Raw genomic sequence first — 24,566 nt, 5'->3', positions numbered from 1 at the left:
GCTAAGTACTTTGGTCTTTTACATTAAATTGATAAAATGCCTCAGAGAAAGTACCCAGCAATCCTTGGAAGGAACAGGCAAGTTGAGAATAAAAAATATCTATAATGACATCTGTTCACAATAGCCCTTCACTCCAGCCACCATTACAAACAGCAGAAACTGAAAAGCAACTTACACATCTTTTATCCAACTGCATTTAACAGTTGAAGACACTGCCCAGAAACGTTAAGGAATTGACTTGTAGAAAATCACAAAACCTAACGAAAAGATGAAGAACGATCCAAATCCAGGAAAATACATTAAGGAGAAATGAATGGAATAAAGTCTATTTGCTTGAGAGAATTATAGCTTGTCTGATAGAACTGGCTTGTGGGGGTGAGGGGGGTAGGGGAGATGTTGAAACATAGAATATGCAAACACAGAAGGATGTATTTAGATTAGTATTTTCTTTATCCTTTGCAACTCCGAACAGTAGCTGCTTTTCTCATCTATTTAATAGGACGTTTTTCTTCGCTTGCTCAGAACATTCTCCTCCACCCTGCAGGGAAACCCTGATCATATGTTAATAATCTGTTTGGTTCAAATGATTAGAATGAGTTTGTGGTCACTGTAGAGTTCATCCTTCAGAGGTTGCCTAATTTTCAAGTCACCAGGACACTGTGTCTATTCTTAGCCTCGGGGGTGGACACTTGTTATGGGTTGGCACAGAAGAACAGTTCCATGAGCGAGGAAGCAGCAGTTAGGTGGGAGAGTGGCCAGGAACAAAACGTCAGTGGGTCAGGGTGGAGTGGGAAGACTTTGGTAACTTAGGGGAAGGAATGAGAAATTTCTCTTAAAAGAAAACTTTTCAACTTTAGAAGGGCTCTTTGTGGCAGACCTGAAATTTCTGCTCTGTAAGTTAGCTTTTTGCTTTCTGCCCCTAGAGCAGTGGTTTCAAACTTGTCGTTGGATAACAGTGCCTTTTGAGGATTTCACAAAGCTATGTATTCTGTCTCTTCTCCCCTCCCCTCAAATACACATACAACTAAACAATTTTGTTTACAATTTCAGGGAGCTTACAAATCTTCTAAACATGCATAGACCATCAACAGACCTCAGGTTGAGAACTCCACCTCCCATCATTGAAAGGTTAGTGTTTATGAAAGAAATGAAATGATTTTCTCCTTGAGTACATCCTCTACATTGCACATCCAGATTAAAACCATTCACGGCTCCTCATTGCCTTTGGAATCAAGTCCTAACTCCCAAAAATGGTATAGAAAAAAGTCCCTCTAGATCTGGCTTCTGCATCTTTCCTCCCATTTCACCTCTCAAAACGTCCTTTCTTCACTTTATACTATAGTGATACTAAAACACTCGCAATTCTCCAGTCTCACAGAGCTCTTTCTCCTCTCCACAGTTTTGATGCGTTCACATCCTCTCTGCCAGGAACACTCTTCCCCTGCCCCTCCCTGCCAAGTAAACACCCACTCATTCTGGGCTCAGCTCAGATGTCCTTTTTTCAGGGAGTCTTCTCTGACCTCCCAAGGCTGTTCAGTGTCCTCTTCTGTGCGTCCCTAAAAGCTGGTACGGATCCATTAGGTAGCATTTGTCACTCTGTATCACAATGGCTTGTTTGCTTATATCTATCTCCCATTATAAATGCTTGGAGGGCTGGGATGTTCATCATGAAATTCACAGGGTACAGTGGACTCCCCATAAATGTTTTTTTTTTTTTTTGTATAAATAAATACATGAATAAATGAAGCAGTGCAAACTAGAAAATGAGGACAGAACTTGCTATAAGGCACATGGGATGAAAATGCTAGCACTTCTCAAAGGCAACTGGAAAGCCAGTGCAGGACAGAAGGCAAAGGTTGAGCAAAGTTGTTAAATCCAGTGTTGCTTTAATGGGTGTGCCAGCTTAGAGGGGTCCAGGGCATGAAGGACGTGTTAGGAAGAAAAAGAGCTAGAGGTGAGTGATAATGGAGATCATGACGATGATGATAATGACAATGACTCCGTGCCTTTGTTGTAAGGACGGAGGAAGGCACACTGATGGAGTACAATTTCCTAACAGTTACCTTTTTTTTTTTTTTTTTTTTTTCCGGTACGCGGGCCTCTCACTGCTGCAGCCTCTCCCGTTGCAGAGCACAGGCTCCGGACGCGCAGGCCCAGCGGCCACGGCCCATGGGCCCAGCCGCTCCGCAGCATGCGGGATCCTCCCGGACCGGGGCACGAACCCGCGTCCCCCGCATCGGCAGGCGGACTCTCAACCACTGTGCCACCAGGGAAGCCCACAGTTACCATTTTTTAAAAGCTATGTGCCAGGCCCTGTGTTGAGGGCTTGACATTTATTACTTTAATCTTCACAATAATTCTAACTATGATTCCCACTTTAAAGATGAGGTTATAGGTTAAGAAATTTGGCTTTTTTTTTTACACATATGCCTTTAAAATGCAAAATACTTTGAAGGCATAATAAAATAAGGTAAAAGTCAAATTATTTAAAAATATCTCTCTGTTCTATTATAAAAGCAATTTGAATGGATAGGCAGCAATAGCGAAAATAGTCATTCTGGGATCAGACAAAACTAGGTTCAAATCCCAGCTCCACTTTTTTCAGAGTTGTACGTGGTCATAATATTTACCTCAAAGGGTGGTAGTTAAGAATGAATGACATAGAGTAAGTGAAGTGCTTAGTATATTAGTATCAGGTATGCAATAGATGTGAAAAATATTAATATTTCCTCTTAAGTCAGTTTTATCTTTACTGAATGTAAATATAAACATATACACACACACAAGGCATAGGGCTAAATAATATACAATTTCTGATTGTCAGATAGTGAGGAGAGTGTGGTGTTTGTAATAATACCAGCAATAGACCAACAAGCAATAATCATCCAAAGATATGCTCAGTGCCTCAAACTTAGCAATAGCTAACTATTATCACCACTGCCTCCACCAACTAAAAGAAAATTAGGAACTTGTGTTTTAGCATAATTTTATCCTTTGTTGAGTTTACTCTATATATTGTGTTGATATTAATCCCCTCTTCTTCTTTCTTTGGTATAATGTATAACTATATTAAGCTTATAACTCATCTTTACAAAAACATTTATTTCAAAGGGACATACATTAGGAACCAGTTTTATACCCTACACTTGTGCTAGTCCTCTAGAAATGTTTGGAAGGTACTTTGGTTTTGGATGGGGTAAGTTATCAGCATTTTCTGTTCTCATTAAACATGAAGGCAATCCAGTAACAAGTAGTAATGAAGAATAAAGAAGGGATAAATGACACCACAGTTCAAAAGGAAGAAAATCCTTTATAAAGGGTTGGTTCTTAACTCAAAATGATGTTCAAATTATACATGAAACAAATCTGGAACTTTTAAGAATCGATTTCCAAAGATGGCTTCTAATACCTTGAAAAAACTATAAGATTTTCCCTTTGGAAACAAAACAAAAGTCAATATGGAATTTTGACTCTGGAATTTCATGTTAATCAAAATTTTATAGACTACTTTTAGCTTTTTTCTCTTTAAGATGGAGAAGTGAGAAACCTAAGAAAATTCTCACATATCTCATGTGATATCTCATGACAAAATACTATAATGATGAAAAATGCTGCCTCTGTAGTTAAACTACCTGGGTTTAAATATTTCCTCCATAACTTACTAATTGTTCTTGGGCAAGTTATAAAAGTCTCTGTGTCTCAGCTTCTTAACTATTAAGGGGTAAATAACAATGCCTTCATCATACAATTGCTGTGTTGGCTTAAATAAGATCATGTAGGTAAAATATGTTGCACAGTTTCTGGCTCAGAGCAGGTGTACAAGAAAAGTTAGCACCTATATTACATTATTAGTTTCTTTTACAATTTTGACTTCTTCTTATTGGGTGGGCCAAAAAGTGCCTTCGGTTTTTTGAGTAAAAATAAAAGACATGGTTTTCATTTTTACCAAGAACTTTATCAAACAATGTATTCACCCTTTTGTTCCCCTACCTTCTGCCATTTTTCAGGCAACTTCAAAATTCCATCTTCCAAAAACTTTTTATCTTTTGAGCAAAGAACTGTTCCAGGTGCCTTTTACAGTCTTCCAGAGAATTGAAATTTTTTCCATTACGAGAATTTTGTAAAGATCAAAATAAATGGAAATCTGAAGGTGCAGTGTCTGGTGAATACGGCAGATGAATCAGAACTTCCAAGCCAAGCTGTGACATTTTTTGCCTGGTCATCGAAGAAACATGCAGTCTTGTGTTATCCTGATGGAAGATGATGCGTTTTCTGTTGACTAATTCTGGATGCTTTTCATTGAGTGCTGCTTTCAGTTGGTCTAATTGGGAGCAGTACTTGTTGGAATTAATGGTTTGGTTTTCTGGAAGGAGCTCACAATAGAGGACTCCCTTCCAATCCCACCATATACACAACATCACCTTCTTTGGATGAAGACCGGCCTTCGGTGTGGTTGGTGGTGGTTCCTTTCGCTTGCCCCACGATCTCTTCCATTCCACATTATTGTACAGTAACCACTTTTCATCACCCGTCACAATTTGTTTTAAAAACGTAATGCTTTCATTACATTTAAGTAGAGAATTGCATGTGGAAATAACGGTCAAGGTTTTCTCGCTTAACTTATGTGGAACCCAAACACCAAAGTGATGAACATAAGCAAGCTGGTGCAAATGATTTTCGATGCTTGATTTGGATATTTTGAGTATGTCGGCTATCTCCTGCGTGGTATAACGTTGATTGTCCTCAATTGTATTTCCATTTCATTGCTATCAACTTCAACTGGTCTACCCGACTGTGGAGCATCGTCCAGCGAGAAATCTCCAGCACAAAACTTTGCAAACCACTTTTGACACGTTCGATCAGTCACAGCACCTTCTCCATACACTGCACAAATCTTTTTGTGCATTACAGTTGCATTTTTTTTTACCTTTCTTGAAATAATAAAGCATAATATGCCGAAAATGTTGCTTTTTTTCTTCCATCTTTAATATTAAAATGGCTACACAAAAAATTCACCAATTTTGATAAGTTTTTAAAAATGCACGCTGATATGGCAGCTGTCACATACAATCTAACAAAATTGTTTCGAATGAAGTTAAAGACAAAGTGCTACCAGAGCCATCTTACGGAAAAAAAACAAATGAACATTTTGGCCCACCCAATTCTTACACACTACGACATTCTTTCATTGAATCTGTTTCCTGTGACGCTTGTTAATTTTGTAGTCTTCTCTTCTAAGCTCTCTAGGCTTTACTTTCTCCAACTTTAAGATAAGGAAGTTAGGTTAAAATCTCTAAGTTTCATTCTAGTACTAGAATAGTTGAAATTTCATTTATATAGAATCAGGATGACCATAGATATCACCATGATGAAATAATTTGATTTATTTTTTCCATTGAGTCTCAAATGCAACCTAACAATATGACATGCAGTGGTTTTGCATATAATGAACAAATAATAGATTGATCCAGGTGGGAGTGGGGAATCAAACTGGTCATCTTCTTCAGAACTGATTGAATCTAGCTTGTGGATGGAAATGTTGAAAAATGTATTAAACTGAATTCTGGACCTGTTCATATACTTCCATGTGGAAGGCACAATATAGAACTATATAGCTTTGCTAATAATACCTGTCTTAACTGAACTGATTCTGTAGAAGGGTCTGTATTTTTCCCTGATTCTGCAAAATATATCTACAAAATATTTTGCTAGAGGTAATTTTTGTGCTTTGAATATCCATTCTGCACTAAAATATACAAAATGTACTGACCTACACAGTAGCCTACAAATTCCAACGTTATCTCCTCTTATGAGAACAGAGATAATATTTTGGTTATTGCAGGTTATCTAACAGACGTAGAAATTTAAATCCACTAATACAGTATAGTGACTATGGTCAAGGTCCTCAAATGTGTCCATCTACTCTAATGTGACATGATAAGCTATTTTTGAATGTATTATTATAATGACCACAAAAGACGTTTAAAAAGGAGCCATCTGTTCTCTGTTAAATGTAGTCCTGAAGTCTCCCTTGGATTAGCAAAACAAGCCACTAAATACTTCAGTGGGACTTCAAAAAAGCTGAGTTCTCCCTAATAATCAGTATGGGATGAACTTCAAAAGATTAGAGGTTTCACTTGGATCAATTCCCAGAAAATCAGGTTATTTACCAAATCTTATTTATGCAAACTATACAAACACATTTTGATCTGCAGAGTACCAAAATAATGTTTTAGAAAAATGATAACCTTAAATGAAAAGTCTACTATGGAAGAATGAGGAAGGTCAACTTTCTTTGGTCTGATTATCTTGTCTGTCTACATTAGTCAAATCAGCTGTGCAACTATTACCAGATCTGTTGTTACTTAATGGCTATGAATCTAGAAAGATGTACCTAAAATTTCTATTAATTATCTTGAGTAACAACATAAGGGATGTCTAACACACATAAACAGTATTTTAGCTTCTCTGTTTCTGTTTGGAATTACAAGGCGGAGTAGAGAGTCTAAATTATTTTTAGATGTCAACCACTTTTTAGGACATTTTTTCAACTACAAGGATTTCTAGTACAACTTTGGGTTCACAAGCTGACTCTTCATATTAATTCACTTGAATAGAGAAGTCAGAAGAAGGTAGGTTCCTTTTTTGGTACCTGTTCAACATTGGTGACTGGTGTTGCTTAAGTCCCAAATATATTTTGTGTTTATTTTATAGAATATATAAATTATTTATTTACATGTATCTTTTCTCTTACTACACTATTATTACTTTAAGAAAATGGACTGTTTTATTCATCTGTGCATTCCCACCAGCACACATAAGCCTGACATAACAAAGATATATTTGTATATATATATTGTATATATTTGTTGTTAAATAAATAGTAAATAATTACTTGAAAATCAGATAAACTTAATTTATAAAATGATTTGCAATTATTTAGCTGTTATTAGAAAGTAACATGGAAATCAAAAATTTCAGTGAAAGACAAATATCAGTATTAAATATCATATAAAATGCTTTGCCCAAGAATATTTGTTATTATTTGTCAATTCCAGATACTATAAAATCTTTTCATGATTAAAACCTTGAACTTAAATTTAGCACGTACAGAGTTATATGAACTTTTAACCTTTTTTTCTCAGCAATCTGGGTAGGTTGATTGTATTGGATTCTGTTACTTGTAACTGGAAACAGATCCTTGATTTGAACATTACTGTCCAGTGATTTTTCAACTGGGTAAACATTTGTGGCTTATGTTCCTAACTGCTGATCAGAAGAGAATGCAGGAAGGGAGACTGATATATTGTACAGTTTCCAGTGTTTACATTGTTTTGCATTTTCCAGATCCATGTGGTACTTTTTAAAAGGACATACATCTGGGACTGCAACAGCTCTTCAGCTGCTGGCTGGATCCAAGTAACAGTTCATTTAGTATATATCTGAGCATTTCTGAATATTTAAATCAAACTGTGACTAAATTTGAGCCAATTGGATTCTCTTTATAATTTGAAAATATTGTTATCTAGCCATCCACATAAGCAAAATAAACACAAAAATAATTTTAAAATTTTCTATCTTGTCCATAAACTTAACAGAACTTGGGCCAAGTATGTGAAATGCCACGACATTGAATAATATGGAAACTTAAAATCAGTCAACTATTTTTTTTTGGCCTATGTATTGCCAAACAATTGGCTTGCAAAAGTTATTTAACTAAACTAACTGATTCAACCAGTTGTTTTGGTATTAGTAGGACCCAACTTAATTATCTTATCCAAGGACTTAATTTACCTGATAGATTTTTAGTTGAAGTTCATCATATTTATCTAGTCCTTGCCAGGTCTTGACTTTAGTTTTCTCCTTGTAGACACAGCTGTACTGACACCCTGAGATTCTAGCATCATTTTTAAAAGTTGCTTTTTTTAAGATATTAGGCAAGCATTAGTATTCCATTTTAGAAAGGTAGTTAAATTTATAGATATTTTGAGAGTTTATTAAGCTTAAAATATTTTGAGTTCTTTAGAAACAAAATAACACTGTTGTTATTATTATCATTATTATTTTGACCACACCACATGGCTTGTGGGATCTTAGTTCCCCGACCAGGGGTCAAACCTGGCCGCCACAATGAAAGCTACAGTCCTAATCACTGGACCAGGGAATTCCCCAAAATAACACTGTTAGATGTAACATTAATGTAGCTATCTAGATCATATGAAAGAAAGGAAAATTCAGTTCCTTTAAAATAAATACCTATCACTTAATGCTAAAGATGATCATTCTATTGTCCTTCTATACCCCAATGCTGCAACTTTTTCTTGGCCTTTCAAACATCTGAATATTTTTCTCATAAATTTTCTTTACCTTAATCATCTTTTTGGCAGCTGGGTTCGTGGATTTCTCGCAGGTAATGACATTCATTCATATACTCTGCTATAAGCTTCCATACCAAGAAGGTGCTAATCTTTGGATTTTACCTGGTCCTTGGTCATAAAAGAAAGTGGGATGGTCACTGTTTTTAGAGGAAAAGCAATAAATCTAGATAATAGTTTATTTTAGTAACTTAATTGTATTTATTATTTATAAGAGATTAAAGAGAGGCTATTGGTATGTGCTGAATAACTTTTAGTCAAATTTAACAACAGTGGAACTAACTTGTGTACTTAACTACTACACTGGTCTTCAGAGGGTAGAAGAAATAAACATGGGCATCGATATATGGTTCCTTCAGTTCCTAGGGAAGCCATGAAAAGTATGGTAATTTACCTGTAAGCATCTATTACAGTAAGGGAAGCCAGTAGTGCTTCTATTTAAATGCAAATAATAATTCACAATGTTGTATAGAGAGTAATTTATTTTGATATATATATATTTTTTCCCCCAGGATTTTAGGCTAGCTACTAGATATATTGCCCAAGGACGTCTGTTCAAGGATCTACCTTACAAAATGGTCAAGTATTCCTTAACGTTTATATCTCTGGTCAAGGATGAAAAAACAATCAGACCTACCAAGATTTATAAAGCATGTCTTATTGAAAGATATTCCTCAGTGGGTTGCAGTTCCACCAACGGAGTCAGGAACAATTTGTAGCTTTGGGGATAATCCACTTACTGCAAATTGTAATATGTCTTAAATGACCAAACCAGCTATAATTATCATTATCATTGTAAACCTCCTGATTTCTGTCTCAATTTAGGATATTTCCCCACTGTAACATCAACACATAAATGCTGTGGTCAGAGAAAATTTACATTCTATATCTTTAATTACATGTGGATACATATATAAACATAGAAGCAAGACTATGAAAATTGAAGTGTTTACAGGTTATATATATTGTGACTATTTTGCCAAGCAAACTGGATTTCTATTTAGAGATTTAAATGAAAAACTAGTTTTCCTGTCTGGGAGGACTTAGAGCAAATCAGCGGGGAGATGCAGGAACTGATCAACTGGCCTTTCCTAGGTCCCTTCCTACCTTTATGTGCAGGGGACACTCTGGAAGAGCGAGGTCCCTGGTTTCTACAGGATAATTTCTGATGTCAATGGAACATTCATAGTTACCTGTAGGTAGGGGCATAGGATGCCAACAGAGGCCATATTTTAGATTGCTGGAGGTCCAAACAGTCCCTACTCAACTCCCCTGATTACACTGTGGATGAGTTAAAGGGAATAGAGAATAAAAAGGAGAGAGGAATAGGGACACATAATATTTTGAACTAAATAGTTACATATGATATAAACCAGAAGAAAAGTTGCTTCATGCAGACATCAAAAAACTATAGCAGGCTTTATTTGTCAGAGAGAAGTTGTTTTGGCTAGGGGGCAGTAGTCATAATCTGAGAATATCACCCACAGTGTTAGTTATTCTATATCTTTTAGTACTTTCACATAAGTATATATTTATAAAGCAACTTCATGGTAATGATGCAATGATGTTTTTTCATAGTTTTAGAGTCTTTTAAAGTCACATCAACTCAGAAGAATAATTTTTTACATTTAAAAATAGCATTTTTCCTCCTGTAAAATATTCCATTGATCTTTTATAGCAGTGAAATAAAGATTCAAAAATGGTTATGCAAAAGTCCATAAGCCAACTAGTCAATGACAGAATAAGTACAATTTTTTCCTTAGCCTTTAGGAAAATGCCAATACACACTTCAGCCTTTCACATGATTTGGTGGTTAAGCATTTGGTTTGCAAGACACAACTCAGTATTTTATTTACTGAAGGCAAGAGAAAGGGTAACACAACTTTAAATTTTAATTTCTGAATATCTGTGTCTGCCAAAAAGATGTGCATGTGTGTGGTTGGGGGAGAGTCTTTATATCATTACTTCCTTAAAATCTACTTCTATCTGCTTTTTTTATTATCAAAGTTCTCTGGTTTTGTTTTTTGTTTGCTAAAATCTCATATGCTATAATTCAGCTGAGACAAACTCCTGGATATCTGTCCTCTATTTTGGGGCTGGAGTAACATTTGGTAAACAGAATGTCCAGAGCCTCTTCTTAAAGCACCACTAGCAGGCACTGTTAGAGCATTTTCATTCAAGTTTATTCTACTTGGGCAAAAAGGGAACAGTGGCTTATATCCACTGAGGATCAGTGAACACAATCTCATAGCAACAGACACCAAAACAGTCCCTCATTACAAGCCTTGTCCAACAATCAAGTCTTTAACGAGAACAAAGGTTGACAGTGATTAATCATTAAGCAGTTCCTTGTTCCTTGATGCACGTGTTCTCAGCAGCCTCCCGCAGAGGCAGTCTGGCATATTTCCTGTCTCTGTGCTCCACTGTGCCATGTCTGAAGGGACGCCCAGGCAGCCTTCTCACTATTTTAATTTCAAATGCTCCAAACATCTACAGAGTTTCCATGTGCACATGTCTTGACTTTTACTCTGAGCCTGGCAGACTCTGAATGGATATAGGGAGTGAGAACATAATAAGCCGTTAACTCCACATCTGCTTACTAGATTATGTTCAAAGATGGTATAAGAAATTGATTAAACACTGTTTTCTGGAATAAACCTTTGAAATCTGTTTGTTTCCTTAAGCAACATGATGGTAAGTTGATATAATTTAGTTTCGTAGTGAACATAAGATAACTTCACTACTGTTTCTACATAAAAATAGCTTCTGTGTTGACAAAGCACCATGCTTTGAAAAACAATAAAAATATTTTCAGAAATCCTCCTTCAAATAATTCTGTTTCACAAGGCAACAGAGTTGTAATGCTAACTAACATTGTTATCATTTTATTCAATGCTCTTCTTTGTTGTGTTTTTAAATTACTTGACTAGGTACTATTTATTGATCTTAGCTGGTCATGCAGTGGTATATGTATTCATCTTAATAGACTGACTTGGAGGTTCTATTTTTTTCTCTTTCAGCATTTAAATATCACTAATGATAACCACGCTACCTATGAACTAGGAGGTCGGGTGAAGAGGGAAGAGTAGCTATGATACAATTTCTAGGAGGGGAGGGACAAGGGTTAGTTAATGCAAATAACAACAACAAATTACCAAGAGAAGTCAGTTATAACTACAAATGTATTGTTTTTCCAATATCAAACATCACATCTAACAAAAATCAAAATGAAGTAACCCTGAGGATTCTTTGTACTTATTAACTCCTCTTTTCCAACAGGTCAGAATTAAGTAATAGCAGGACTCTAGTAGTTCAAATAGAAGATTTTAACTAGTATATCTACCATATAAAAACTAAAGTATGAAATCCAATCACAAAATACACAATTTTCCTGGTGTACTCAGCATTTTAGCATACAGCCATAATTTCTTTAGGCTGAGGTATATTCACTACGGAAAGGAGAATGACAATGACATTCTACAAACAAAAAGACCACCTTATTATTGGTAATTAAGCTCTTCACCCAAATGTATGTGACAGGGATGACATAATGGTCGTTGACTCATGTTAAATCAATGCAGCCTGTTAGGAAACCCCATTCAGAAAATGAACATTTTTTAACTGGAGCCTCCTGGGATCAACATTTAAAACTAACAACAGTGAACTCTGAACTGTGAAGGAAAGCAATGATGAACTATAGAAGGAAAGTTTTCAGGGTTTGAGATGGTCTTAGACTATATTCTTAGAAAAACCAACCAATCTGACTATTTCAACTCAGTTCAACTTGTGGTAATGTACTCTAACTAGTTCTATGTTTCTCTGTAGTTATGGTAAACTGACCTTACCACACACAAATTACTTTAAAAACACAATATTTGGCTTAACTGGCCTGCTTATCTTCAATCTTTTTCCAATTTGAAGCTAAGCTTGTAATATTTGGGGGCTTATGTCAGTCTTAGGGCAAAGACCTACATCAATTACAAGTTAAGGGACTCTCAAACTGTGTGTAGATGTCATGGAACTCTAGAGCAATTTATATATCATGGGTATGAAAATCTCAAAGAAATTCCAATACATGTTTATTTGAGTCATTAACCATAGATAACAATACAGCTTTCACGTATTGGGAACTAACTGTGGGTCAGTCACCATGCTGGCTGCTTTCCGTACTATCATGTTTCATAACTGTAACAACCTTCTGTGATAGGTGCTATTAGTATCCCCATTTTACAGATGAGAAAACTGACATTTAGAGATGTTAAATAATTCATCTAGATAGTAAGTGATGGAGCCAAAGTTTTAACTCAGGCGGCCTGACTCCAGAGCCCTGCTATAATATCAGTATAAGAAATAATACAAATCTAACTCAGCCAGAGTCTTGTTATAAAGCAGTGGTAAGTATATACTATTGGTACATAATATGAAAATATAAGCCAATGCGGTCTAGTGCAACAGGACCCAGGGTAGCATATGAGATAATATATGTAAAAATCATTTTGTAAACACTACTCCAGTTGGCTAAAATAAAAGCATGAAGCTGCAGACCAGTTTTCCATTGAGCCAATCCAATCCAATAAATGCAGAAGAGCAAAGAGTAATAAAATGAAAGTGTTAAGAAGGCAAAAAAGGCAATTCATGGAGGTATATTAACTATGATTCATGTATGTCAAAATGTGTAAAAGATTCTTTATACCACAGGGAGGACATAAGCCAAAGTTAATTTTCTGCAGGCATTATGGCATAGTTTGTTAAGAATGTGGACTTTGCACTTAGACAGACCTGGGCTTAAATCCTGGGCAAGTTACTCACATCTTCTGACCTCTGTTTTTCTCATTAGTGAAATGGAGATCATGACTGCAGGGATTGCAGGAGATAATGCATAAAAAGTGTTTCATATCAATATAGCTCAGTTAATATTGGTGACTATTATAATTGTTATTTAACTTCTCATGTCATTACAGTTTAAAAGAAAGAATATAATTTTAAGAGAGGTGTACATCAGAGACCATGTATTTGTGGCTTCCAGAGCCAAAACGAAGGAGGTTAAGTCCCTGGGAAACACACATAAAAATGGCATTTGGGGCTGCCTTTAAGTTCATCATCGGGCTGATTCTGAAGTCCTTTTGCTCAGAACTTAATCTTTACTCAAACTGGCCTCAGCGATCAGTCCTTATCAGTACTTTGGTTGGGTCTCTGTGCCTATGTAGATAGACTTAGATAGTTTCATGCAATGAAATGTTGTAGATCAACTTATTACCTGAGTCTGGAACTGCTCTCTGACTAGTCATGAGAACAGACACTGCCTACTTGTATCTGGTGGTGGTGGTGGGGTCATTCATGTTGGGAGGGAACAGAGGGCAAGAAAGTGAAGGAGCGGGGAAGGACTAGAAGATGAAAACCAGGGATTGAAGAGTCATTCTGACCCTCCTATTCCTCCCAGTGGCTGGAAGCTCGTGGTGATCAGTTTATCAGATTACCATCTGCACCAGAGTCAGGACCCTTAATAGACCTGGTACCCCTCCAACATGCCCTCTGACACGTTACTCCTCCTGATGTTTAGAATCTCCCCCTCCCCAAGTTTGAAGAGAGCGTGTTCCACCCCATCTGGCAGAGATATTCAGATTCTAGGAAGAACATTAATTGTGGGGATGTACTCTAACTGTGGTAATATCTTACAAAGGCTTTTGGAAATAAATAGTGGGCTTCGTTTGTCCATTTAGATACAAAGACCCAGAGTGTACTTCTAAGTTGCATTTGCATGGAATTATGGGCTTTAGGAATGTAAAGAAAAGAGCTGATACACTACACACTGTCAGTAACCTGAAAAAGAAGAAAAAACTAAACTTCTGATTTAGAACGCTTTCAGATTAGGAAAGAGAACAGGAAGAACAGAATCAAAATTCTACAGAAACATTTTGTTTAAATAGTTAAAAAAAAGTTGGGGTAGGGAACCAGTCAAATGTTTCCAGTTGTCCCTTCTTGTGATACATGAGAATTATATTCAATTTATAATTTCTGAAAATAATATTAAGTTGTGGTAATTTAAAAAATAATTTATTAAGTTGAAAGACACAAAGAGTAACCGGTAATAATCATAACAGCCATCAACATGTATTGAGGGCCTGCTAACGAGGCATATTCCTAAACAATTTAAAGACATTACCCTTTCTAATCTTATGACAGTCTTTGGAGGTATATTTTACTATTACCCCCATTTCATATGTTAGGAAAATGAGGCTTTTAGAGAAGTTAACTAAATTGTCCAATATCCCTCAGTTAGTAAAGGGTGAATTCAAATCCAGTTTGAATGGATAGGTGTATCTTGGCTTATGGAAGCCCTGATTTCCAAAAAGTTGCGTGTAAATGAAATCTTAAAAACTGACCCACACTTTAAGATTCTGAGAATGTATTTCCCTTCCCTCCCTAGTGTCTTCCTTCCATTCAAAAACCATAGCATTCCTACTATGCCATATCCTGGGGTTGCAGCGGTACATGAAACAGAGTCGTGGCCCTCATGAAGCAGATATTTTAGTGTAGGAAGACAGATAATGAACATGTGATCATATAATATATCACATGATGATAAGTGCTATAAAGGAAGAGAAAGTGGGACTGGGGCATAGGGTGTGTTGGAGGTGTGGGCTGGAGGTGGTAGGGTGATCAGAGAAGACTTCAGAGTTAAGATGACATTTTACCTGGAAGGAAGTGAAAGGATAGATGGAGGAGTTCCTGAAATTCCTTAAGTCTTGAGGTGGGAGCATGTTTAGTGAGTCTGAAGTACGGCTAGTAGAAAAAGAGGGAAGAGGGTGGTAGTGGTGGAGGGGGCAGGGTAATACCGTAGGGCCTCGTATGCAATTGTTAGAATTTTAACTTTTACTTTGAGTGATATGGAAAGACATTGGAGGATTTTGAGTAGAGGAGTGCCAGGATCTGATTTATGTTTGAAAGATCACTCTGTCAGCTATGTGAATAGTTTGTATGGGAAATTAAAACCTGTAAGGAAGGCTATAAGGAATAATTTAGGGGAGAAAGAATGGTTTGGGCCAGAGTGGCGCCAGTGGGAAGTGGCCAGATTCCAGAAAGACTCAGAGGCAGAGCCAGTAAAGTTAACCTGTGGACTAGATGTGGAGTGAGAGAGAAAGGAAGGTGTCCAGGGCAACTAAAAGATTTTTGGCCTGAGTAATCATTTTCTAAGATGGGGAAGACTGTGAGATAAACAGTTTTGCTTTGTTTTTGGACTTGAGGGGAATGAGGGGGGTGAATAAAGAATTTAACTTGGAATATGTCAAGGCTGAGATACCCAAGTGTAGGTAGGCAACTTCATATATGAGTCTGGTGTTCAGGAGAGAGATCCAGGCTGAAAGTATAAACTGGGGAGATGTCAGCATAGAGAAGATATTTAAAGCCATGAATTTGGATGTTATCACCTAGGGAGTGGGTGCAGATGAAGAAAAGAAGAGGTCCAAAGACTAACCTCTGGGCACCCCATGCTTAGAAATCTGGTAGATGAAGAAGAAACCAGCAGAAGGGACTGAGAACCATGAAAGAGTGATGTCCTGAAAGCGAAGTGAAGAAAGTATGTCAAGGAGAAGAGAGTGATCAACGGATTCAATGTTGCTGATAAATCATACAAGATGAGAGTTGAGAACTGACCATTGAAACGGACAACTGGATTTCACCGATGGCTTTGAAAAGAGCTATTTCATTGCAAATCTAGAGACAAGAACCTCACTAAAACGGGTTCAAGATAGAATGAGAAGAGACATGAGAGTCAGGGTTTTTGAAGAAATTTTTCGAGGAGTATTGATGAAAAGGAGAGGGGAGAAAAAAAGGTAGCAGAAAAGAATGTGGAGGGTTTTGTTTGTTTAGGTTTATATGTTTATGAAAATAATTTAAGTGGAAAATGCAAATGCCTTAGTAATGTAAACTCTTACCCTATTTCATCTGCTTCAAAATATATGCAGTTTTCTATACCGGTTTTGCTTATATAGCAAATAATACTATTAATAAGTATTACTAGTGAAGTTATAATAATGCCAAGGATAGTTTTGTTTTGTTTTGCGGTACGCGGGCCTCTCACTGCTGTGGCCTCTCCCGTTGCGGAGCACAGGCTCCGGACGCGCAGGCTCAGCGGCCGTGGCTCACGGGCCCAGCCGCTCCGCGGCATGTGGGATCTTCCCAGACGGGGGCACGAACCCGTGTCCCCTGCATCGGCAGGCGGACTCTCAACCACTGTGCCCCCAGGGAAGCCCCAAGGATAGTGTTTAGTTAACCTAATCATAGTAATCATTTTGAATATAATATCTATAGTCTCTAATACCTTTGTAACAGGAAGCGATTAACTTCAACTTGAGGTCTTCTGGGTGGAAATGCTTGCTGAATGTGCTCCAAAAATCACAGATACGTTTTTGAATAAAGTATACATTATGGGAAAATGTTATGGAAAGAATTAGCCATTCACTCAGTTCAGATGTAACTCCTGGCATATCAAATTTTATTTGGGCTAAGGTAACTCAACTTTCTGAGTCCTATAAAAATCCATTTACTTATTTATTTATTTTGGCCGTGCTGCATGGCTTGTGGGATCTTAGTTCCCTGACCAGGGATCGAACCCATGCCTCCTGCAGTGGAAGAGCAGAGTCCTAACCACTGGAATGCCAGGGAATTCCCTAAAAGTACATGTAAATTGCCCATTAAGCTACAGCAGCAGTGAAAGGCTAATAACAACAGCAGCAACAACAACAGTAATAATAATGTAGATGTAGAACCAGACACCTGGCAGTGAACAGTGGATTGACAAGCACAGCTGGGGGAACAGGTCAGATTCAGAAGACCTTAATATTGGAAGGATCTGATTGTACATGGTAGTCCATTTTGGGTGAAACTTTTGTTCAAATAAAAAAATCCAGTTGCTAGTTTATAAATTTCCCACCATATTCATGACTTAAAAGTGCAGACTTTGGTTGTTCCTCTGAGTCTCCTAGTTCTGGAGTTTCTGCTATTCACTTGTTAAGTGCCATTTAATGAGGCTATGGAGAGCTTTCAATCAATGGATCCACACTCTACATGGCCAGTGTTGGAGGTACAAGTCAGCGAAGGCTAGTGCATGTAGATAGAACAGTTTTGCATGTGCAGATTTAGCAGGAGAAAAGGAAGAGCAACTGGGAAGGGGCCTCCTGAGTCCTTGCCTCACTCCTTCTATTTTTTCTTTTTTAATATATTTATTTATTTATTTATTTATTTATTTATTTATTTATTTATTTATTTATTTATGGCTGTGTTGGGTCTTTGTTGTTGCACGTGGGCTTTCTCTAGTTGCCACGAGCGGAGGTTACTCTTCGTTGGGGTGCACGGGCTTCTCATTGCGTGGCTTCTCTTGTTGCGGAGCACAGCCTCCAGGTGCACGGGCTTCAGTAGTTGTGGCACGTGGGCTCAGTAGTTGTGGTGCACGGGCTTAGTTGCTCCGCAGCATGTGGGATCTTCCCAGACCAGGGCTCGAACCCGTGTCCCCTGCATTGGCAGGCGGATTCTTAACCACTGCGCCACCAGGGAAGCCCCACTTCAGACTTTAATGTGCCTATGAATCACTTTGGGACCTTGTGAAAATGCAAAGTCTTATTCAGTAGGTCTTGGCAGGCACTAGAGTACCGAGTTTCTGCATTTACAGCAAGCTCCCATGTAATTCTGATGGTGCTGGTTCACAGACCACACCTTGAGTGTGCCACCTGCCTAAAGCTACAGGGATGAACTACTGTGAACAGGCGTGGTGGGGTTTTATTGCATGCCCGCTTTCAGTTAATGTTTGGAGTTCCACAGGTTTATTTTAGGCATTAACCAGACAAGCAAATGAAATCGGAATTTTAGGACTCAGTGGCAGAGTTTAAGGGAGGAAATTTTTGTCAGAATGAGAGAGTGAATGGCTGTTACTCCTTTTCAAATTGAATTACCTTCAAGTCACCGGAATTCTAGAGCTAGACTTTCGTGGGAAAAACAGAAGCTCTCCTCTATGAAGTTTATTCTCCATAGGGTAGGAACAACCATGCCTCATGGACAGAGGGATACAGGGGATAGACTCTGGTGCTGGGGATTTTTGATTTACTCTCATTATCTCTTGTGGGGTGTGTGTGTGTGTGTGTGTGTGTGTGTGTGTGTGTGTGTGCGCGCGCGCGCGTGCGTGAATGAGCAGAGTTATATGTAAACGTGGAAGCCTGCTTTACACTCATCTCTCCACACACCGCCTAGATCAGTCACCTCTCCCATGGGCTTCCATAGAATCCTGGGCTTCTCCTTAGTGAAGCTCTTGTCTTACTATGTGGTTTTGTTCTCTTTCCCATTAGACTAGGAGCTCTTTGAGGGGAAAAATGTATCTGGTCACCACTGTCTCTACCACCATCAACATGGCTTCACACATACTTACTTGTTAAACGAATGGAAAAGTCCATGTTTTCGAGATTTCTGTAACTGATGCCTTATTTTCCCAACTAAGGTTGAAGATAATAATCCGTCAGGAGTCCAATACATCGAGGCCTCGCTGTAGGCTGCTTCCTGAATGTTTGCAGCTCTCTAACTACTGGGCCGGTGGCAGGATTGTACTTCCTGGTTTCCTTATGGGTGACTGGGGACATGTGCTTAGCTTTGGCCACGAGTCATGAGCTGAAGTGGTGTGTGTCACTCTCTGGATAAGAATGTATTTGCTAATGTGAGACCCTTAAAGACTCATTCTTTTCTCTCTGGTTCGGCAAATGGTTGTGCTTGGAGTGATGGCTGTTCCATCGTGCTCAGTCCCCAAATGGCCCCTGTCCCCATGGTGGACATACAGTGTAGGAAATAAAACTTATGTTTAAGCCAGTGAGATTTTGATATTATTTGCATCATAACCTGTCTATTCTGATTAATATAGGTTAGGAGGGTAATGTCCCAAACGGAGGGATGCTAGGTCCTGCCTGTTCCCAGGCCCAGCATCCCTCTTCCCTTTGAAGCTGGGTTTTAGGTGTGGTCCTGACCAAGTCTCTGGTTCTGAAAATAAGGCTTTGCCTTTGTTCCTGAGACCAAATTCACCTTGAAGCTGGTTCTGTTTGGAGGATTCCTGTCATGTGTCTGTAACTAAGTTCTGGTCTCTGTAGCCCAGACTCTCTCCCATGGTGAGAGGTGCTGTCTTGCTTTTGCCACCCTGGGCCTTACGTCTGTGCTCCTTCCTAATCATAGGCTCCAGCTCACCCTTGTCTGTTTGCCTGGATTTCCACCACTCCTCCTGTTTCTTTATCCTTATGATCCATCCACGGGTCAGGGCACTCTGAAGACACTGTGTTGAATTTCATTTTGCTCTAATTCAAATAACTGTATTCCCACCAGTTATCTGTTGCTGTGTTCTGTCTGCCACAATGATCTCCATTGCTGGCCCCTGTCCTGAATCTGTCCCCAAATCCCAGTGCCTGCCCTGTTATAATCAGGGAATTCTGTCCCAGTTTCCTACCTTTCTCATTCTGCCCTGAATCACTGCAGTTAAATGGGCCATGTGTATTTGTGTCCAGAGACATAACAGATGGGATCCTGGGGATTAAGGTGGCAAACGGAGAGCAGAGGGCTTTTAGAAGGATTAGTCTTTCGCCGGGTAGGGAGGGTAGAGAAGGATGCTGGGGAGCTGACTTGAAAAGGGTCACTTGGCCCCATGAGCATATGTGACAGTCGTTGGATTTAGTCCACTCTCACTGTCCCTGTCTGTAAAAGAAAGGACACTAGACTTAAAGTAGAAAACATAGGTTTGAGTGCCAGCTGTGCCATTTACTGGCTCTGTGACCTCACACAGATGAATTAACCTCTCTGAGCCTATTTACTCAGGTGTAAAATGAAGCTAATAACACATCCCTAATGCAGCCCATAGTGAGGCTGACAGGGTCTTGTAAGGATCACGTCACTCAGCCTACTATAAAGAAGTTTATTAATGTTAGGTGGTATTACGGCAGTGAGGATGGAACAGACAGGCAGATGGTCTAGTCCAGGAGGCCTCAGGCTGAACCTTAAAAATAAGTGATGGTGGCATCTTTATATTTGAATAGAACCAGGCGATTGTCACATCGTAGGAGAGGGATACTAAAGGTACTAGGTCCAAAGAAGGCAAGGAATGCAGGGGCTCCCTGGGGGTGGGGGTGTGTAGAGCTGAAACAAGATTCAGTGAGGAAGAGTTTAGGACCATGAAGTCCTAGAGAACCGGGTAGAATAAGATGAAGCACCTCTGCAGAGGGTAGACCAGAGTAAATTTTCCCGGGCAGGACATTGAGCTACTTATGCTACTGATTGAAAGCCCTGACCCTCATCTACCTGGGAAGTTCAACCACATAGCTTCTCCTGATCTGCAGTTGACCTGGACAGATGTACAAGCTACAGATGGCACTGTTGTCGTAGGATGGAGTCACTGTTTTCATGTTTTGTTGCTGGGTAGCTTTGAGTCCTCTGGAGTACCTCCTTTCTCTTATATGAGTTCCCAATGCACCCACTTGCTGAGCCCAGTCTTGTCTCCTCACCTTTCCGGCGCAGTTCCCGCACATGTGGAAGCTTTGCTGGCTGCCTGGTAGTTGGCAAGGCTCCCCAGAACGTTGCCTGGACCACCCAGCTAGTTAGAGGACTGTTGTGGAATGTGGGATCATGTTCTAGAGCGAGGCAGAACCACACTGCTACATGGGGTGTCCCATCTGTGGGAGGGGGATCTTCGGGGGCAGCAGGGAAATGCAGACAGATTTCCTGAGTTCTTACGAGAGGCCCTGGAAACATAAGGGGTGGCCATACACTGCCAGATTTCCACCTGGTAGGTTTTTGCTTACAAGCTGTTCACAGCACAAACATTTTCAGGCTTTGAGCAAACGGAATATGCCAGGCAGAGGGTAGGGAAGCACAGAGAGAAAGCAGGGAAGAGGTGGAAAGAGTCAAGTTATTAAGATGAGACGCTTTCAACAAGAGGTAGTGAACAAGAGGCGGTTTTGCTGAGTAAGGCTGGAATCACCTTTAAAATGGGTAAGTCTCCTGCAGGAAAGTGACAGATTTTGAAGGATTAATTAAACTGCAAACACTCTGGGTTGTCTAGGGTTGGAGAAAATGAAGATACAGGATGATCATAAAAATGGGAAATCCAGATATCAAAGCCACAAAATAGCTGAAGCAAAGCCTAGGGATAAGCTGGTTAAGGGATATTTCAGCAGTATTTTAGAGGACCAAAACAGTGATTGGAAGATGTATTTTTTAATAGACAAGAGTTCTTATTCAGGAAAAAAATGTTAGATTGACAATGAAAGAGTTAAGGTAGTAGAGGAGGTCATTTCTTGTTTTTAGTGATTTTTAAAAAATTGAAGTATAGCTGATTTAAAATATCATGTTAGTTTCAGGTGTACAGACAGTGATTCAGATTTTATATATATATATATATTATATATATATATTATATATATATATTATATATATATAATATATATATATACTGTATATTCTTTTTCAGATTCTTTTCCCTAATAGGTTATTATAAAATAATATGGTTCCCTGTGCTATACAGTAGGTCCTTGCTACTAGTGTAATGTACATGTTAATCCCAACCTCTTAATTTATCCCTTCGTTTCCCCTTTGGTAACCATAAGTTTGTTGAGAGGGTCATTTCTGCAAAGTGCCAAGGCCTTGAAGTTAGATGGGTTTACAGCCTCAACTCCACTACTTCCTAATTGTGTGATTTTGTACAAGTTGCTTAGCCTGGGTTTTCCTCTATACGAGCTGGAAATCTCAGTGATGCCAAATCACAGGGATATCATAAGGCTTAAAACAGATCATATATATGAAAATTCTCACTAGTCCATAAAGTTCAAACAAATGTTAGCTCTTATTATTGCAGAATTTCTCTAGTTTCTTACACTGTACCTTTTACATCTTCTAGGTGTGCAGATACATGTCCACCTTGTGAAAAGCCATCTGCTTGTTGAATAGTTTGGATGTAGGAAGAGACAAAAGGAATAATTAGAAGACCACCTTTGGCTTCCTACTGACTATAAATTTCCAACCATTTTCTATGGTAGCGATATTATCTCCCCAGCCTGTGTCTAAGGATAATGTTTGGCCACTCTTTTTTTGTTTTTGGTTTTTTTTGGCAGTACGCGGGCCTCTCACTGTTGTGGCCTCTCCCGTTGCGGAGCATAGGCTCCGGACGCGCAGGCTCCAGACGCGCAAGCTCAGTGGCCATGGCTCACGGGCCCAGCTCCGCGGCATGTGGGATCTTCCCGGACCGGGGCACGAACCCGTGTCCCCTGCATCGGCAGGCGGACTCTCAACCACTGCGCCACCAGGGAAGCCCAATTTTTGGCCACTCTTACCCGGTCACCTTATAGAATGTCTTTGAATTGTTCTCTGAATTGTTTCAGTATCTTCATGACTCTGTGACTCTGAGTCTGGAGGCCCTAGAATGCCCTTCCTCTGCTTCTCGCTCTGCTTGCCCTCAATACCCAGCTCTGATGTCACCTTGGGAAACCTATGCCTAAGTCAGATGGGTCACATTCTCTCAATGTTCCCATAGCACTCTGTTCAAGACTCTGTTACAGCCTCTGATAACAACCACCATAAAAATAAAGAACAAAACAAACCCCAGCTAACATTTACTGGGGGCTTACAATGTTCCAGACACCATGAGAAGCACTGTACATAGAAAATCTCATTGACTCTTCAGTACATTTTTCCTGAGGTAATGCTATTGTTATCCTCATTTTATAGACAAGAAAACTGAGGCTCAGAAAGGTTGAGTAAGTATCCCCAGTTAGACTGTAAGCAAGTAATTGACTTGCTTCAAATTTCAAATGCAGTGTGCAATTCTAGACTCATGCTCTTAACCCCCATCTGGTGCTGTAATGTTACGATTTGTTCATTTATTAGTCTTCTCATCTCCCATTAGGCCAAGCGTATTTAAAGAAGAGGACTTATACTTTAGCCAGCAGTGTACATTCAGGCCCTCAATAAATGTTTGCCGAAAACAGAAACAGACTCACAGATATAGAAAACAAACTTGTGGGTACCAAAGGGGAGAGGGAAAGGGAGGGACAAATTAGGGCTATGGAATTAACAGATACAAATTTCTATATATAGAATAGATAAGCAACAAGGATACTGTATACCACAGAGAATTATACCCGTTATCTTGTAATAACCTATAATGGAGTATAATCTGCTAAAATACTGATTCACTATACTGTACACCTGAAACTAACACAATATTGTAAATCAACTATACTTCAATTAAAAAAAAATGTTTGCTGAATGAAAAGATAAGTAAAAGCATAAGGTGGGCTCATAAAACAACCCTAAAATGTCAATATTCTCTATAAATTGAAGTCATATGTACCACCCAAGAGAGACAATAGTTACATTTGACTTGGCTCCTTGGACATCATTTTATCTGTCTCTCATCCTTTTGGCAACACCACTAAAAGCATCATCTTCTCATGAGGTGAGAGGGTCCCAATGCTCCCTTTGTTGTGGAATGATTCATACGGTTAGAAGCATGCTAACAAGGCAGGAGGCTGTACGTCTTCCTTCGTTCTTTATGTAATCTTATTTATGAAGGTTCAGTTTAATAGTAATCAAAAGTACTCCTTTTGGCTCAGCACACATAGCTACAATGGAACCGGATATATAGCTCTACTAGATAGGGAGCGGGAGAGAAGGGATGGTGTTGGGAGCACAATAGGTGCAGCACGAGGTAGGGCTGAGATGGCCTCTGGGTGGCCATGGGGGAAAAAGGTATCATATACAATGCATTTGTTTAGCATCCTGGCTAATAAATAAATAAGGAAGGAAAACATCTCATCAGATCTCCATTACATCACTAACTTCTCTCCCAGTCCCTGGCACAGAGTAGGTACTTAATAATGTTTCATGAATGAATGAAGAAAGGAACAGACAGCAATGTGAGACGTTTTCTCTTCTACCTGTAGGAAGTAGGGTAGTACTGGGAGTCTGGATTCAGAACTCATGTAGCGTAAAATGAGAAGCTGGACTCTTTAGGCAGCAGCTGAAGCTGTGGCAATCAGTACCTGTTTAATGGATACCTGTGCCTCTGGAGTTTCTGGTTAAGGCAACAATGTCCAGGACTGAGCTCATGGGATCTGGATCACTGAATTGGCTACAGTCTAAAAAGCACTGTCTTGTAAATCAACTATACTTTAATAA

General features: G+C 39.0%; 1 protein-coding gene and 1 long non-coding RNA gene across 2 annotated transcripts in view; one reads left to right on the top strand and one right to left on the bottom strand.

Moving 5' to 3' along the window:
- MAML2 (mastermind like transcriptional coactivator 2) overlaps positions 1-24,566 on the bottom strand; it is a 366,711-nt gene that overhangs the window by 22,731 nt on the left and 319,414 nt on the right. The gene's annotated exons all lie outside the window — the stretch shown is intronic.
- Positions 769-4,232, top strand: LOC141279323 (uncharacterized). The gene is made up of 3 exons (XR_012333350.1): positions 769-893; positions 1,051-1,128; positions 4,008-4,232. It is a non-coding gene; the product is annotated as an uncharacterized lncRNA (long non-coding RNA).

The sequence above is a fragment of the Tursiops truncatus genome, chromosome 8 (genome assembly GCF_011762595.2).
Source record: "Tursiops truncatus isolate mTurTru1 chromosome 8, mTurTru1.mat.Y, whole genome shotgun sequence".
In the NCBI taxonomy this organism is placed as follows: Eukaryota; Metazoa; Chordata; class Mammalia; order Artiodactyla; family Delphinidae; genus Tursiops; species Tursiops truncatus.
The sequence above is the reverse complement of the archived record's forward strand: the minus strand, read 5'-3'. Positions and strand labels throughout refer to the sequence as shown.